Source organism: Macrobrachium nipponense, chromosome 3, assembly GCF_015104395.2.
Source record: "Macrobrachium nipponense isolate FS-2020 chromosome 3, ASM1510439v2, whole genome shotgun sequence".
NCBI classification, from domain to species: domain Eukaryota; kingdom Metazoa; phylum Arthropoda; class Malacostraca; order Decapoda; family Palaemonidae; genus Macrobrachium; species Macrobrachium nipponense.
Genome location: NC_087202.1, coordinates 98,783,628 through 98,800,352, shown reverse-complemented (window position 1 = coordinate 98,800,352; position 16,725 = coordinate 98,783,628). Strand labels below are relative to the sequence as shown.

The 16,725-nt window shown below is 37.7% G+C and overlaps 1 protein-coding gene across 6 annotated transcripts in view; it reads right to left on the bottom strand.

Moving 5' to 3' along the window:
- LOC135221910 (uncharacterized) overlaps positions 1-16,725 on the bottom strand; it is a 210,092-nt gene that overhangs the window by 120,967 nt on the left and 72,400 nt on the right. The window contains exon 2 of one of the 6 annotated variants that reach the window (XM_064259919.1): positions 10,612-11,048. The gene's annotated coding sequence lies outside the window, so the exon portion shown is untranslated. The other 5 variants (XM_064259918.1, XM_064259921.1, XM_064259923.1 and 2 more) reach the window with 5 other exon arrangements.

The window sequence follows — 16,725 nt, the reverse complement described above, 5'->3', positions numbered from 1 at the left end:
TCAAGCCATCGGGCACCACCATGGTGATTTTGCTACAAGACCCATTGGGCAATTTGACGGTTTGCCCGTCAAGAGTGTCCGTTAGAGGGGAGGTCCGCCAATCAGGCCCGATCGTGTGGACAGGCCTTAACCTCCTGTACATCCAAGCATATGTGATACTGAGAATGCCATGGGCCTGTGCCAAAGTACTATAGCTTGTTTGTAACCTTACTCTAGGAAATTAGAACTTTTGGTTTCCCATGGGGGTTGGGAAGACCAGCTCAGTAGATATATTACTGCAAAGTCCCACATAAGTATGCTCTACCACATGCTACTCCATTAAAAAGACAGAGCTTCTCCAGAGACAACAGGTGACTGAGGGCTATCTATAAAAACCTGAACTGGTTGTTCCTGTTGCAAGAGGAACTGTGCTGAAAGCTCCCTAAGCTTGCTAATGCAAGATCCTGATGGGAACTCTTGCTTTTGCCATATCTATCAAGATACCTAGAAATTTTGCCTCCTGCTTGGTCACAAGCTCTAACGTTTTCCAGTACTATATCTAAATCTCTATGTCATAACAAAATGTGAGGAGGTGGTGTCTGTTCCGGAGCAACTGGCCCTCCGAGGACCCTAAAACATGTTGAAACTTCGACAAGATAGACTGTACTTTTCTGCAAGTTGTGGTATAGTTTTGTGCATTTTCCTTATGTACGTAAAGTATGCATATTATGTGTAAGAAAGATAGAGGCAGTCCCCGGTTATCAGTGATCTGGTTGTATGGATTTTCGGTGCTGAAATGTACCAATTTCTGGTTATCAGCCCCGATACACACCTAACAGAAGTGCCATTAACCAGTTATCAGCACCAAAATCTGGTTATCGTTGCTGATCAGCACTGAAAATCACAGATTTTCAGTTATTGGCAATTTTTGCTTAACACCAAGCCGTCGGAACGGAACCCCAGCCGATAACTTGGGACTGCCTATATATTATGTTTTGTTGTATGTGTTTAGTTATGAGAAGCTTTGTTTGGTTATTCCATGTGTTAGATTGTAAGTATACGGTATGTGTACGTAATACGTAGTGCTTAAGTATTGGTCGTCAGTTGTTTGTTGGTTCAGTAGTTAGTCAAACATTTTGGTATTGGTCAACGACAGTCAGTCAATCAGTCTCGTTACATACAGCTCTGATGCAGTGTAGCTGTACCTAGGGATGACTAGGGAGATTCAGCCATAGTTGTTGGTGCCTTCAAATTCATCTAAAAGTTCATTTAGAGAAATTCCTTTTGGAAGTTCATTTAGGGAAATTCTTTTATGAGATATGCATATCTAAATATAAAGAGAATTTCTTAAAATGTTCTTTGGATGAGGGTTACAAAGTCAAGATTGTGTTCATGCCAATCTCAATTCAGGTTAAGAATACTGAATGCGCCAGTTGAATAAGCAGTAAGTTTGTATCATTTATATATTAATGTATGCAATGCACTGAAGTTTTAAGTGTAATTTGGAATATGAGTGAAGTTGCCTGGGTGTTGTAGACTAAAATTTATGTTACAATTGGGTTAGTACATTTCATACCATTCAGGCTGTACATTCACTTATGATCTGAAATGATATACTTATTCTGAATGAGTCTGGATTGAACCAGCCAATTGTCTAGGTAATGCAGCAAGCATAAAGCCTGCGAATGTGCCTCAGCCAAAACCCAGGGTGAACACATGCAAAAACCTGGGAATGTCAAAATCAAAAGCACAGGGGTTTGGACTGGTAAATAAGTCCCATTTCAGACAGGTGGAGGTACTTTATGGATGACTTACGGATGGGCACCTATAATTAAGTGTCCTTCATATCCACTGAAAGAGGTTGCCTTTTCTGATGGAAACACCCATGGATAGCAGTTTTTATCTTGAACCAAGTCTGTAGGACAAGCTCGTTCAAAAGGAGAGATCACAGACTGGTCTCCAGCCTCGTTTCCATTTACATCCTGATGACAGAGTGGTCCACTACGATTTCTATTGCTTCATTCTCCTGATATTCCCTTCGCCTCTTCTGATGGAGTCAGCTATTAAAGATCCTGGAGGAATGGGACTTTAAGTCAGATAGGGCCCAAAGTTTCCTTAGTCATCCCATGGGATTTGGAAGAGATCTCAGGGTGAATCAAAGTGTCTTGGCATCTCTTTTGCCATTTCAGTTTGAAACTTCAAAAAGTGTAAATGGAAACCCATAAATATCTTTTTTTCTGAGTGACATTATTCTCAGCCAAACTGGTTAGAAGAAAAGAGCTCTGAATTGTGTGTCAATGGAAGGTATATAGTTTGCTCAATCTACTAGACAGCAGGGAACCTTTTGGTCTGTAAATTATACTGCTTACCTGATCAGACATCACAAGTAAGCAACATAGTAATTGAAATAACTACTTCACCTCCTAAGCACACCTAAGAGTACATTCTATCGAGAAGATGGGCTACATAACAGTGGGCCAATTTCTCCACTGCAACTTCCTGAAGAGGTTCTGGAGGAGAACCACCACCTAACCACCTTGTTATCAAGTTCAACTACTACTCCAACTTGAGCTGAGGAATACTTCCTAAATATAAGATGAAGGTTAACAAACAAGCTTCAGATCTTCGTTGTTCCTTAGTGCAAGCATTAATTCTTATTCCTTGGATTATTTCAGCTAATATGTGTTTTTTTTCTTTAAGGTTGCTTTGAACATTTTCAATGTTCATTCTGGTAACAAATTAATGGTATAATTAGTCTGGAATCCCTGACTTTCTAACGTTAATAGGGACCACAGTACGACACTTGTGCTTTTTGGGGAGGGGAAATACAATTGAGTGAAATACTACTGCTACAAGTTCATATTCTAAGAGCCCCATAATAGCCTACTTCAGCAAGTTCTGATTCTGATTAAAATAATTTTTACAGAATGTTGCAAATTTATCATTTAAATCAAAGCTAATTGTATTCTGAAGGTTGCAAATATGATTTTTGTATTCTGAAGTTGCAAATATGATTTTCCTATGTTTCAAGTGTGTTTTGAATAGTATTTCTGACATTCATATTAGTAACAAATTGGTAGGTTATTATTTCCAATATTTTCACAGAACCACAGTGGATAAAGTGTTTTGACTGATGGAAAGTACAAAAGAGTGAGATACAAGGACATACTCCAAGAGCCCTATTAGGCACTACCTACTAGTTATAGCTTACCTCTGCAAGTTTCAAATGTGATTTTTAAAGTAACACCACACCCTATAGGAAGCTACATACTAAGTAGGTTAGGTGTGTTAGAGAGAGGGTGCTGGGGGTGAACCTCAGCAGCCCAGAGAGGTAAGGACCCAACATTCTAGATAAGGTAGGCTTGATGTATAACTTGGTAGAGTTGAAACCCAAATACTAGTACTACCTAAGCTACCTAATTTATTTTACAGAGTAATATGTTAGTGGGGGGGGAAGGGATACAGGACTGTGAAGTCTCCCTGGCCAAGTAAGGATAAATATACCTAAAGGGTCTAGCCTATTTCTGTATTTCTACAGAAGCACTCCGCACGGACTGCAAGGAACGTAACCGCGGATACGACATCCACTAGGGATTGGGGCGTCCAATGTATTTCGCCGTGTTTAGTACTGGACCCTGGGGGTTAATTACAGTCGTCCGAATAATTATTACTTAAAATTTTTATTCAGTAGGTAAAACTGCATAGAAAAACCGCAACTGCCATAGTCTAGGCCGCCGCCGATAAGTACCCTAGATCTACCAAGTAAATTACTACCTAGCTTGGTTATAACAGACATACGAAAACTTCACACAATTTTTTTAAATTAATCCATTTTTTTTGGACAAACCTTTAACTTCGACTTTGCATTTTGGTGAATTTGATAACAAAACTGCGGGTTCAAATGATGTACGTATTAGGTCCTCCTTTAAAGCTGCTACTTTAAGTCAGTGAAAAACATTAGTAGTAAAATCGGGTTTAATCTTTGAAACGGTTCTCCTTCTCTGTCTACTTTGCTTTTCGTTGTGCTTGTTCAATTCAAGTATATTTTCTCCGGGGTACAAGATGTTTTTATAAAGTCTTTCCTATTCTTATTTTCCTCTTTAAACAGATGTGGATACTAAGATCTTCCCGACTCCCGAGACCTCGTTGACGAATGACGGTATCTCTCAGCTAGTGCAAAGCACTTGGAGAGTGGAGAGATTTTTTAAGTTGCGCTACCTGCGTGGAGCAAGAATGTTTTTAACAATTTTGTCACACAAAACTTAGATAATACAACTTGAGGTTGGAAAGTGTTGTCCTTATAGCTGTGACAAGAGAAAAAACTAGCGAATCACTAGGAAACGTGAATTTAACGATGTATAACGATTGTTCTGCTGAGAACAGTGCTAATGATGTAATACCAAAGGTGTCCATAATCTGCTAAAGTACAATAGGTCAAGAATTTCAAGGTATGTAATTGCTCTTAACCATAATGTTAAAAAAGAAAAACAAGTGTATGATTGTTTTATGCAATTTATTTAAAAATCGATACTAGGGATTTTATGTCTCGTTGTTATGTTGTTAATCACTCAAATCTAAAATATTAACTATAAAATTTGATATATCATAGTTTCCGTACTTGTTTAATATCTTTTAGACACATACGATGATGAAAGATCATCGAAATTAGTTTACAGAAAAGTAAGAGAACTAATAGTTTTGTAGAGAATCACTCTCATCAACTTCAAACATGATGGAGAGAAACTATATAACATCCCTTGTCGAGCTCAGGTGACTAAACAAAAGAAAAAAAAACACTAGAGTACAGAACAGAAAATAATTAAAAACCAATGGTCAGCTAGAAATGGTAATGTATGTTTAATGGAAAATAGTACCCCTAATCATTCAAGATTATATATATATATATATATATATATATATATATATATATATAGTATATATATATATGTATATATATATATATATATATATATATATATATATATATATATATAGCACTTTAGTCTTTATTAAGACATCGTAAAAGACGAAAGCGCTTAGATTTCTGCCTATCATTTTCCTGTGGCATTCGGTAGTTTAATGAAGTCATGTTCATCTACTGTGATTTTTTAAGCGCACGCGCACACACACACACACACACACACAACACACATATATATATATATATATATATATATATATATATATATATACATTTTTTGGTCACTTGTACAGGGGTGATTTTCAAATAATCTTTAAAATTAAGCCACAACTGTCGTTTGATATGAAATTCAATATACCTTGGGAATAACTTACATCCATAGGGACTGTTTTAAACAATTTTGTCGCTAACAAAACTTAAATTACTAAAACTTAAGCCTGCAAAGGCTTAAGTCCTTATAGCTGTGGCATGAGAAAAACAATTAGCGAATCAATAGGAAACGAGAATATAGTACTTTTGCCACAACCAGGATTCGAATCTGGGCCTTTAAATGAGAAACAACGATGAACACTGCTATCAAGATAGGTACTATAAGTTGACAATGACTAATATACCTTTTCCCGTCGAAATTAAGTTCTGTACTGAGAATCTATATCAACTCATCACAATGATAGCTCACTGGTCAATTCTAAACTAAAGGCTTAGGTTCGAATCCAGGTTGGGGCAAACAAGGGATCTATTGCGTTCAATGCTACTTGCCCCAATCAGGATTCGAACCTTGGCCTTTGGTCAGCTATCACCGTGATAGGTTGATATCGATTCTGATTACATAACCTGAATTCGACAGGAAAAGGTATATCAGAGTCAGTGTAAACTTATACCCATCTTGATAGCAGTGTTGTCATCGTGGTTTTAAACGATAAGTTTGGCATAATATTAAGGAATATTATAAAGTGACCCTCGTACAAGTGGATATATATATATATATATATATATATATATATATATATATATATATATATATATATGTGTGTGTGTGTGTGTGTGTGAATTTTTGTCACACGCACAAACACATATTTATGTATGTGCGCGCGCGCACGTGTACCCCTTGAATTGTGCACTATACCGCACCAAAATAATGAGAAACGATAATATATTGCAAGCAACAGATGTATAAACAAAAATATTTGCACTTATATTCATGTATATCGAGTCAATGATAAAATGACTAGCAGATTGGCAGGCATTTTCCATTCTGATAAGTAGCCATAAACGCAGCAAAGCTGTATTTAATGAAGTGAGATACAAGGATGTATTCCAAGAGCCCTATGATCCTATGGTGCCATGTTTCAGTCACTTCACCCAACGTTCATGAAATTTCAAAGTATAAAGAAACCTATAGGTTGAACAATCGTTATGCCTACATCGAAATTGACCATGTGATGACCTTAAAGACGGCAATGCAACGTATCAAATTCCTGCTGAAAAGTTCCGTACGAAGACCAATCTGCGACGGGTTAGGTATTGCTGCTCAGGAGAAGGTTTTGGGCAAAAGTTCTCTTAAATATACGCAAATATTACGACCTACGCTCTTTCATGCGATCGACCCCGAATAAGAATGCTCTCCCCGGACAGCCGACTGGGTCTTAACTGATGAACAAAGAACATTTTTGCAAAGCAATTAAAGAGTTCTCACCAGAGGAAGACCACAGAGATGGGACGTGGATTTCTCTCATAATTTGAAAGGGTTATCATTGGTTCGTTGGCATCATATGTCTAAATCGAAGTTTCTCATTTGACGAAATATAGATCTGATTGAATATAAAAGATAATGCCAGGATTAAGTTCTTCAGTGAATCAAACAAAGTTCTTTCATAAATAAATTATAAGTGATAAAAACAAATCGCAGATAATTAAGAAGAAAATTCAATAAAAAAAAATTCTACGTCTCCTGAAATACGAACACCTAGAAAGGAGTCCGAGAAGCACAAATGATCGAACTCATACTTCGATGGTGTTGAGTTGAATATAGAATTTATGCCAAAGCCCAAGCACTGGGACCTATGAGGCCATTCAGCGCTGAAATGGAAATTGAAAAGGTTTGAAAGGTGTAGCAGGAGGAAAAGCCCGCAGTTGCACTATGAATCCAGTATTAGGATTCATAAGATAATATGCAAGGACGTACAGTAAAAGGAACGAAAGTGGTTTCAGCTAGGGGCCGAAAGCACGCTGCAAAGATCAAGTAATGCCTACAGTGCACCGCACGAGGTCCAGGTCCACTGACGGCACTAACCCCCTACGGGACGATGGTGTCGAGATGCTGCGCCCATTGAGCTAACGACTACAGGTGAGGCATTCAAACGACCAAATCACGGAGATCCTTCTGATCCGGCTGATGGCAAGTTAACAACATCTGGTCCCGTCGTTTACTACGGATGCCTCTTCACCTAACAACTGCTTTTCCTAATTTACATCTTTAACGGCTCAGCGCAAGAAGCCTGGCAGTAATTGTCCATGATGCGAGGAGTGATGGCGACGGCGAACAGTCAATACTTACGAGGGAATAAATATTTTTAACATTTGAGGAAATGCATTTTATGAAAGAGCAAAAATGGCTTTCCTACTGTCATGGTAAACACAAAGGGAACACTTTCTTTTTTCGGGTTTCTCACACAAAAACACGCATGACAGCGCACACGCACAAACAGTAGCAAGGGCATAGTAAGTAGCCTACTCTTAAACACTACAGGGAATCTGAGACAAAAGCTGCTTTATACAGAGATCTGAAAATACACCCTTAGTTAACCGCTCGCCACTTTTGGAAAGTTCTCTATGAAAAATAGTTTTCATAAGACTGAAATGATGGTATCATGGTGCAGACATCTGATCATCTAACCACATTTAGTGGGGAAAAAATCGAAATTAAAGGTTGCAAGAAACTACTAAAACAAATAAATACAAAGTCAGTGAAAGACGAATGAACTGTATGTAGGTGTATGTAATTCAATACATTCTCCATCATTCCTTTACTACACCCATGGATACAGATGAACATACAACTAGGAAACTGTCCAGTCAAATAATACCATTATTTATATGCTTGTATAACAAAGTAATGGCCAGTCAAAGAATTCAAAAAATCTGTCTGCGTGACTCTGAACCTGGTCAAATAACATTGGGTCAAGGTCAAAACAAACCTAGCTTGAGACATAGCAACAGAAAATTGAATCAATTGCCAGAAATGTTAATAAATTTATCAGGAAGACAAAAATCTTTGTGACACAACTTAACCTTGAACTCTAGCACAATCAAATGATCTTGGGTGTAAATGAAAACATGTCTTACTTGATGGTGAGGCAATGCACCAAATTTGAACACGATACTTTGAACATCAGTGAAGTTAACAGACACTAAACCTGTCTCTCTAACTTGAACTTCATTATATGAAGGAAAGCTAAGACAGCCTATCAAATTCAAGTACAACACCGTGAATGGACGCAGTCATCGAGATAAAATAGCACGAAAAAAACAAAACAATGAATTTTTGAGATCTTGACGTCCATCTTGAACCTTGGACAAGGTCCAGGTGTGACTGACCATGCCATGCTACGACTCCATTTCATGTTGAGTCGTAAGATCACGAGTTCAAGATGAATCATAAGAAAGTTATCAGGAAAGACACGTGTGAGAACCGACAGGCAAATTAACTTTACGTTCAAGAAATTCCTTCCAAATAATTGAAACTCAGAGCAGATTACCCACACAAAGATACTGTGTGGTGCAAATTAGGTGCACTAACCGCGAATTTCTCTGGTGCGATTGCATTTTTACGGTGTCACTTAATCACGTTCTATCAGGAACTTTTGTTTTGAATTAAACTGATCAAGATGGGTCTGAAAAAGAGCGAACTCTGACTAAATGGCTGTTGATATCACAAATAACAAATTCTTTCCCCAAGCTAGTCGCAACCAGAATTAGGGACAATGGATTTCTTTATTTGTTAAGAGTTTTATTCATCACAAAGGAAGTATTCTCCTGTAGTGTCGTTTTCGGATTCATCCATGTGAAGAATCTCTGGGGGAAAAACTAAAGAAACGGGACAACTTCTCGATTCTGCAAAAACCAGATTTTACAGCTCGAAAGCGGCACCAAATGGATTTTGTATTATATGACATAAAATGAAATAACCATATACTTACATAAACCAAAATCTAATTAGACGCACTTTACGTAGATAAATACATCAAAATATACTCAAATATTTTCAGTAAAAGGCTACTAAAAATTTTCTTGAATGAACCTCATGATTGCAAATAACTGCAAGTAAAGAACCGTATAACCTGAGGATATCGCTAAAAAAACAGCCGTTTTTAATTTACCTCCCATAATGATATTACTGCCCACTCAATAACAGTGACGACTACCTTTCAGTTGTGGTTTATGTTATCTCTTTCACCATACGAATTCCACGTTATTCGCATGGAACGTGACCTGCAAAGGCGATTTGCATTTTCGACGTGCCTTTTTAGTTCGAAAAGTAGAAAAAAAATTATCAATGAAATTTACTTCTGAATTGGGACAGGTTTCAAATACTGATAAACATATCGGAAGTAGTTGTAGAGACATTTTATGCAAATTATATATAGAAACTGAATGACGGAAGAGTTGCAGGAACATAATTTGTGAAATCCACATGACTGATATACGGCTTTTGCGCGAATCAAGCTCGGTTGCACTAAGAAAAGTAAAGTGTTTTTATGGGTTTCCCTTGTCAAGTGAATGCGGAGAAACCTACACCCTCAAAGCCCGTAGGGCGGGGTATAGTGCCGCCAGTACTCATGCGGTTCACTGTAGGCATTACTTATTAAGGTTCTTTCCAGCGTGCCCTAGGCCCCTAGCTGCAACCCCTTCCGTTCCTTTACCTGTACTCCTTTCATATTCTCTTCATCTTACTTTTCCACCATCTCCTAACACTTGAATCTTAGAGCAACTGCGGGGTTTTCCTCCTGTTACACCTTTCAAACCTTTTACTGTCAACTTCCGTTTCAGCGTTGAATGACCTCATAGGTCCGAGTGCTTGGCCTTTGGCTAAAATTCATATATTCAATTCAACATATCCTCTCCCTTAACCGCAGAGTTTGTGATTCCATTTGCTGCTTTGTTTGACGGCTTTGCCAGAAGACGCGGGAGTGACTGAAGGTATTGTACATACTACAATATACTCTCGAAAACAACGCTTTAATATTTTCACATCATAAAATGGCGTTACTTTCATGCTAATGGATGCCGCAAAAAATTCACAGCATTTTATGCACGGAGAAAGGGGTTTGAATTCTTAATTTTTTCTTATCTCTCTATCATTTATACAATAACTTTATAACTGTAAAAAAAAAAGACCACCAATATAAATGATAATTTATAAAGTCGAAAAATGCTGAATGAAAAAATATATCATCTCACGATGGAAAGGATTTTATTTTTTTTAACTGACCTGAAACTGCCACTTACCGGAGAACAACCTCCCTCCGAGAATAACTGATGGGGTCAAGTCGGGCAAGAAAGTTGGACGCTGTAAAAAGCAAGTGAACGTGGAGTTTCGAGGAAAAGGCAGCCACTTTGGCAGAACCGATAGAGAGGGCCTCGACTCAAGCGGTTTCGTAACATCCGACAGGTCACCACATCCCACATTAACTCCGAGGAATTCCGCGTACCTTGGATAGTCCGGGTAGCCGACCTTTTCTCTTCTTCTATAAGAAAGATTTCTCCGCCAGCTTCCATTTTCCACGCTTCTTTTAATCCTCCTTCTGATAGGCCGGTCTATAGATTTCTCTTCGGCTACCTTCACTCTTCCTTTTTTTACTTTCCTTCATCGAGACGCAGGCACACGAGGGCTTCTTATCAGCTGTTTCTCAAAGAAAGAGAGAAAGAAAAGCCCTTCTGCTATGGCGATTAAATAAAGACCGAGCGAGAAAACACTCCTTGGGAAACTATAGCGACAGGATCGTGTCTTCGTTTTTTCCCTATGTTTAATTCAATATATTCCTTGAAGTTTTCTTCGACTTGTTCTCTCTGCCATCAAAATGCTTTATTTTCAAATATGTTCCAATTCATAGAGCCTCTTGATCCATTCGTCCACCTACGAAGACTCCTGAAAAAGAGGGAAGCGAGATATTAATGAAATAAAAGATGGTATATAACGTACCTTGGATTTTATTTGCTAAATAAGTTTCAGTCTAAAACTTGTTCTCTCATTTGCGCTCTTACAAACACACACGTGGGAAATAGAGAAAAGAAATAATATCTAAATAACTGATGGCATACAAGAGCGATCACATCCCTTTCGAGAGGCAGTTGGTCAAAATTAGAACCTGCTGGCTTACGTTTTATTTACATTCCCGAGACCACGAGGGCAGGAATTAGAACAACGTCGCTACAGGAAATACACCGATACAATTCGGTTGTTTTGTTCCTGATAAGATGCAAGTCAAGCTGGCGTGACACCATGCTTAATATATTGCACCGCCTTCTCCAGGTGTTCGGAGCGGCAGGCCAAAGGATTCTTCTCTGCTTCTGCCTTGGAGGGCGACATGAGTTGGGAATGTTTCAAACGCTTTTGCTTTTTCCTCAAGAGCCAGTTCTGAGCACTACTTCGCTAGTTATCTCCTCTTATACAAATTAGTACCTGTCCTACAGTTTTCCCCGCTGTGATATAATGTTCGCATAACAGAGAGAGAGAGAGAGAGAGAGAGAGAGAGAGAGAGAGAGAGAGAGAGAGAGAGAGAGAGAGAGCGCGCGCAACGAAATATGCGAATGACTATTCCTGTTGAATATTAACTTATTGTTTTTCATGGAATTTTATTTTTTTCTAAAATATTGTTTTTTTATAACGGTAGACATTTCATGTAATTCAAGAATTTTTATATATATATATAACTTTTGCTCCAAATGTTTCAACAAGGCTAGTAATTTTTCAAGCCTTAATTATGCTCGGTACGTTGCTATTCTTGCTGATACGTGAAAACTCTCTAGGCATTATTTATCTTGGAAATAGCCTGTTTCTTCCATTGGTTGCAACACTTTTATTTACATTAATTTCCCTGCCGAAACTATGCTTTTACATGTCAGAAACGTTGAGTCGCACGTGTTTATCTTGACACGAGAAATGAAACTTAATTTGACAAAGCTTGAAACAGTTCAGGGATGAAGAATGTGGTGAATAGTCACGTTCTGTAAAGATGAGGATAAATATATAAGAGCCCTTTCTTGAGTAGAATTCCTGATATGTTGCTATAGATGCACTGAAAACCCTTAAACTATATTCCCTCTGACGATGAGGACAGCTGTCCTCGCATAGGGTTCCTTTTTATCCAGTTCAGCAGTCTCTTTCACACCAAAAAAAAAAAAAGTGGATATGAAGAGGGCTGAACGTACTGATGTCTGAGTCACTGTAACGAATTTGGTTAAAATACCAACCTTAATTATGACCTGCGCAGAACTCCAAATTGATTGATTCATTTGTGTCGGCGTTCTGAAAAGCCGTTAATTAAGTTCTCATTCTTCTTGAGCGTCCATCTTGGATAGTTTTGCACAATTCACTTAGTTCAATAAAATGTTCCTTTGACCTTTGAGTCAAGTCTGAGACATTCCTATTGTACGTCTGGAGGAATGTCAGTTTTTTTTTCTTCTATTGCAAGAGAATGCTTGGAGTGATAATCCAACAATATCTTTGCAGGATGTCTTAAATTCATAATTTGTACATTTTTTTCCTCCAAGACCCACATGCTTTCCATCTTTGGAAGTTAAAATTTAGCTTAGCAGTGTTCTGGCAACAACTTCCTCTTGCCTTAGTCCATCGTAAATAGCTCTGCTTACCTTACTTCCATCATTTGGTTTATGGCGTCTCTATTTCATAATATTGTTAATAATATCCTGCTTGTCTCCTCCACCCAGCCAAAGAATTTCAAAGAATTGTGGTTGTTTCCGCCGGACAGACAGATCAAGTGGATGTCCGTACAAAGGACAATGATAGAAATAGATATTACAGAGAAGAGACCGATGATATCTCGGACTGAGCTGATGAACGAATTGACATCATAGAAGCACAAAACTCAAATTTGCTCAAGAACGTTATTGTATGTATTTATAATATATATATATATATATATATATATATATTATATATATAGATATATAAGTCATATCACATTTCCGTGATTCATATACATATATATCGAGCTACAATGTCCTTTAATATCTAATTCGCTCTACCTCGGAATTATATATTTTCATATATGCTTAAGCGAAGGGGAATTTTTTCTCGATAATAGACTTGCCTGGACCAGGCGCGAACCCATGGATCCTTTAAAATCCAGGAACGTCAGTGAGGCTTTTACCTCTCGCGGTGGTGTAGTAGGTAAAGCTTCACTGACGTTCCTGGATTTGAAAGGATCCATGGGTTCGCGCCCTGGTCCAGGCAAGTCTATTATCGAGAAAAAATTCCCCTTCGGTTAAGCATATATGAAAATATATTAATTCCGAGGTAGAGCGAATTAGATATTAAAGGACATTGTAGCTCGATATATATATATATATATATATATGATATATATATATTATAATATCTATATATCTATATATCTGTATAAATGTTATATCTATATATATCATATATATATATATATATATATATATATATATATATATATATATATAGATATATATACTATATATATATATATATAATATATAATATATATATAGATTTCGACAAGTTTGCTGAAACCAGTAATATGAACCGAAACATTACAGATGAGAGATTTTGTTTTAATTATATTGCCTAAGGATTTAGTCGAATCCTCTAAACAAGACATTTCCCATAATATTTTATTTACAAGAAACAGGGTTTTCCCCCGTCTGAAAGATATCATACCCACTGACTGACAGCAACTCAGCAGCAGACCAGCACATTTTACACTAAACCTTAATGGGACTGTGGGGGAATAGTTTCGGTAAAACCTAGATATCCCTATAGTTATTTTGGGACTTATAATATTCTTCAGCAGTGGCCAAATAAAAATGTACCGACACACACACACACACACCTTCAGAAGACTTACATGGCTGCGGGACATGTCTTTTCTTTTGACGCAAAAGGGTTATCCTTGGTTTCCTGGTTAATGGTCTGTTTATGGTCTATTCACACTATGCGGTATGTTCACTAATGTTCATGAGAGCAACCACTATAGGTGCTAATCAAATTTCGGGTTTCAATCTAGCTTATGGCAGATGGCCAAACGGGATATAGTACGGCCATGGTGCAAATCATAATTACATGGTTGGGAAATGGGAGTTCCCACCCAGAGCAATCTTGCTTCAAAGATGAAGCTCTCGAAAGATTGCAGATATACTTGCAAGTGAACAATAAATCAACGTAATGGTTTACGTGGACTTTGAGAACTTCAACAACGTGACTTGCTTTTCTAGCAACATCAGAAGTGCAGTTTCACCTATGAAATAGAATCCATATCTCAGTCAAGACTGGTTGCAACTTTATTCCGCCTTTGATACACTAAATAATAGTAAAAATATTACAGTAATAAGAATAAAATGTATCTTAAGTTTCCATACAAAAAGTCCTAAAATTTAGAAGAACCCAGAAAATATTTCCTTGTACAGCCGTGCGATATATTTCTCAGCGATGAGAGTCAAGAGCTTCTTAGCATTTTCAAACAATGCTTATTCCCGTATGGGGTTAAAGCCATCAATGAACATTACTATAGTAGGGTGTTTGCGGCGTCCCTTTGGCCCTTAGTTGCAACATTTTTTTGCCTTTTAATTTTACCTCCGCTTCTGCTTCCTCTCTTCTAACTGTTGCGTCTCGGTGCAACTTGAGGGCATTCTCCCAATTCCACCTTTAGATCCTTGTACTTCTTCGTATTTATTCTCTGGATTTCTTTATCTTACTGTCCAACCACTCCAACTCACCCTTTTCACCGCTGTTATTCCTGAATTGATATATTTCTTTTGATAAGGATTCTTAGAAAGCTGCATCCAGTTCCCCCACTAAAAACAAGTCATCTTTTAAAGCCTTCTATAACCAACAAAAAATCTTTCTCTCTCTGAGGGTTAAAAAGGCGAGTTTGGAAGACGCGAGACATCAGCAAAATTTTAACATAAACAAAGACCAAGATAATCCATTTCCATTCGCAAGTATACAGATACAGCTTGCGATTTTCAAGTGAGTCTTTATTTTTTCCCCGCCGCAAATATATTTTTTAAAAATCTTTTAAAAAGGCAGTTCCCCCGCAGTTCCTCTTCATCCCATGCCACCATTTGTGCACTGGGATTCAGAATGACTTAGGAAGGGGAAAACAAGCGAATATTTCACGAGAGATTTTCCAACTTGAAGTCAACCATCATTAGGCTTAACCCCAGAATGGTTTCTGACAACGACACCGAAATCATAGATTTTGTGGGTAGTAATTCTGGTGGGGCTGTGCTCATTACGCATGACCTGACGCTTTGCCAGTTTCTGTAAACAAATTATAATGCTCAGAATTCATCACGAAGAATGAGGCAGTAATGATCACCGGTTCTTATACAAAATGGTGTCATGATTCAACTTCACTGGCAGAGAGGAATTATCTGTCCAAGTATAGTCGTCTCGTCACTATCATCAATTATGATGACAATGTTATTTCTATCCCCAATAATGACTGTGTTACACTGCAAAGGGTAGAAAAGAAAATAGCATGTTTGACACAACTGTAATTATAATTATTTTATAGATCAACAAATGTAAACACTTTAACGTAAGCCAACATCCATAGTATAGTATACCCGCCTGTATGTATACATGCAAAGCCGAGACGTCTAGAAGAGTAAGACAATGATTAGACTTTTCGGGACGAGGCCTCTAAAGGCGAACTTGACAGAACTTTCCAGTTAGATTACAATTTTGAGAATTGCTAAACAGGTCAAAGTCACGATCATAACTGTTTCGAGAAAAGAAAGCTACCACTTTAAGCTATCTTGTTTTGAAGAAATACAGCCTGGGCCAGACAACATCCATACCAAAGGATACCATCCCATGATGGCAGTGCAAGAGAACTCAAGTATTGTATACAGTAATACTATTATTAATACCGGTATAGGCAGCATTAGAGACAAAAGCTTAACTTTCTAATGGCCTTAGATGTATTATGCTGTTAAAGGCTTTCCAGCAATACGCAATATAATGATAAATATGCAGAAAGAAGGGTGCCTCAGTTTAAGACTCGATATGAAACGTCCTTAAAGCAAGGATTTGCCGTCCTAACCTTCTGTTCTGCCAAGCTTCATTTTTCGGGGTATGGGTAAACTGGCCTGTTATAGACTCTCTAGTCTAGACCTTGGTTTATACTCAAGTGACAACGGGAAATCTCCAGTACTTCACCCCGTGTTCTAAGCAAGACCTGAAATTAGTAATTGCTACTTCTATTGATTGCGAAAAGAGTGAAAGAGAGAGAGAGAGAGAGAGAGAGAGAGAGAGAGAGAGAGAGAGAGAGACTAGTCGCCGTTTCTACATACATACATTACAAGGGCACACATTTAACAACGTAGCTCAAAACACACCATTAAAAAAAAGATGTCAAGAATAAATCTCAATTTTTCACTAGGAACAATAATTAACTTCATAAAATATCTGGAATGAAAGTCCTTTAACATCCAAGGCCGAATAAATAAAAGCCACTGCATTCGTTTGGGTGATATATTTTATAGAACATCGATGATCTTAGTCTGTTGCCTTATTTAACCTGAACTTTGTAACCTAAACCAACCTCTCT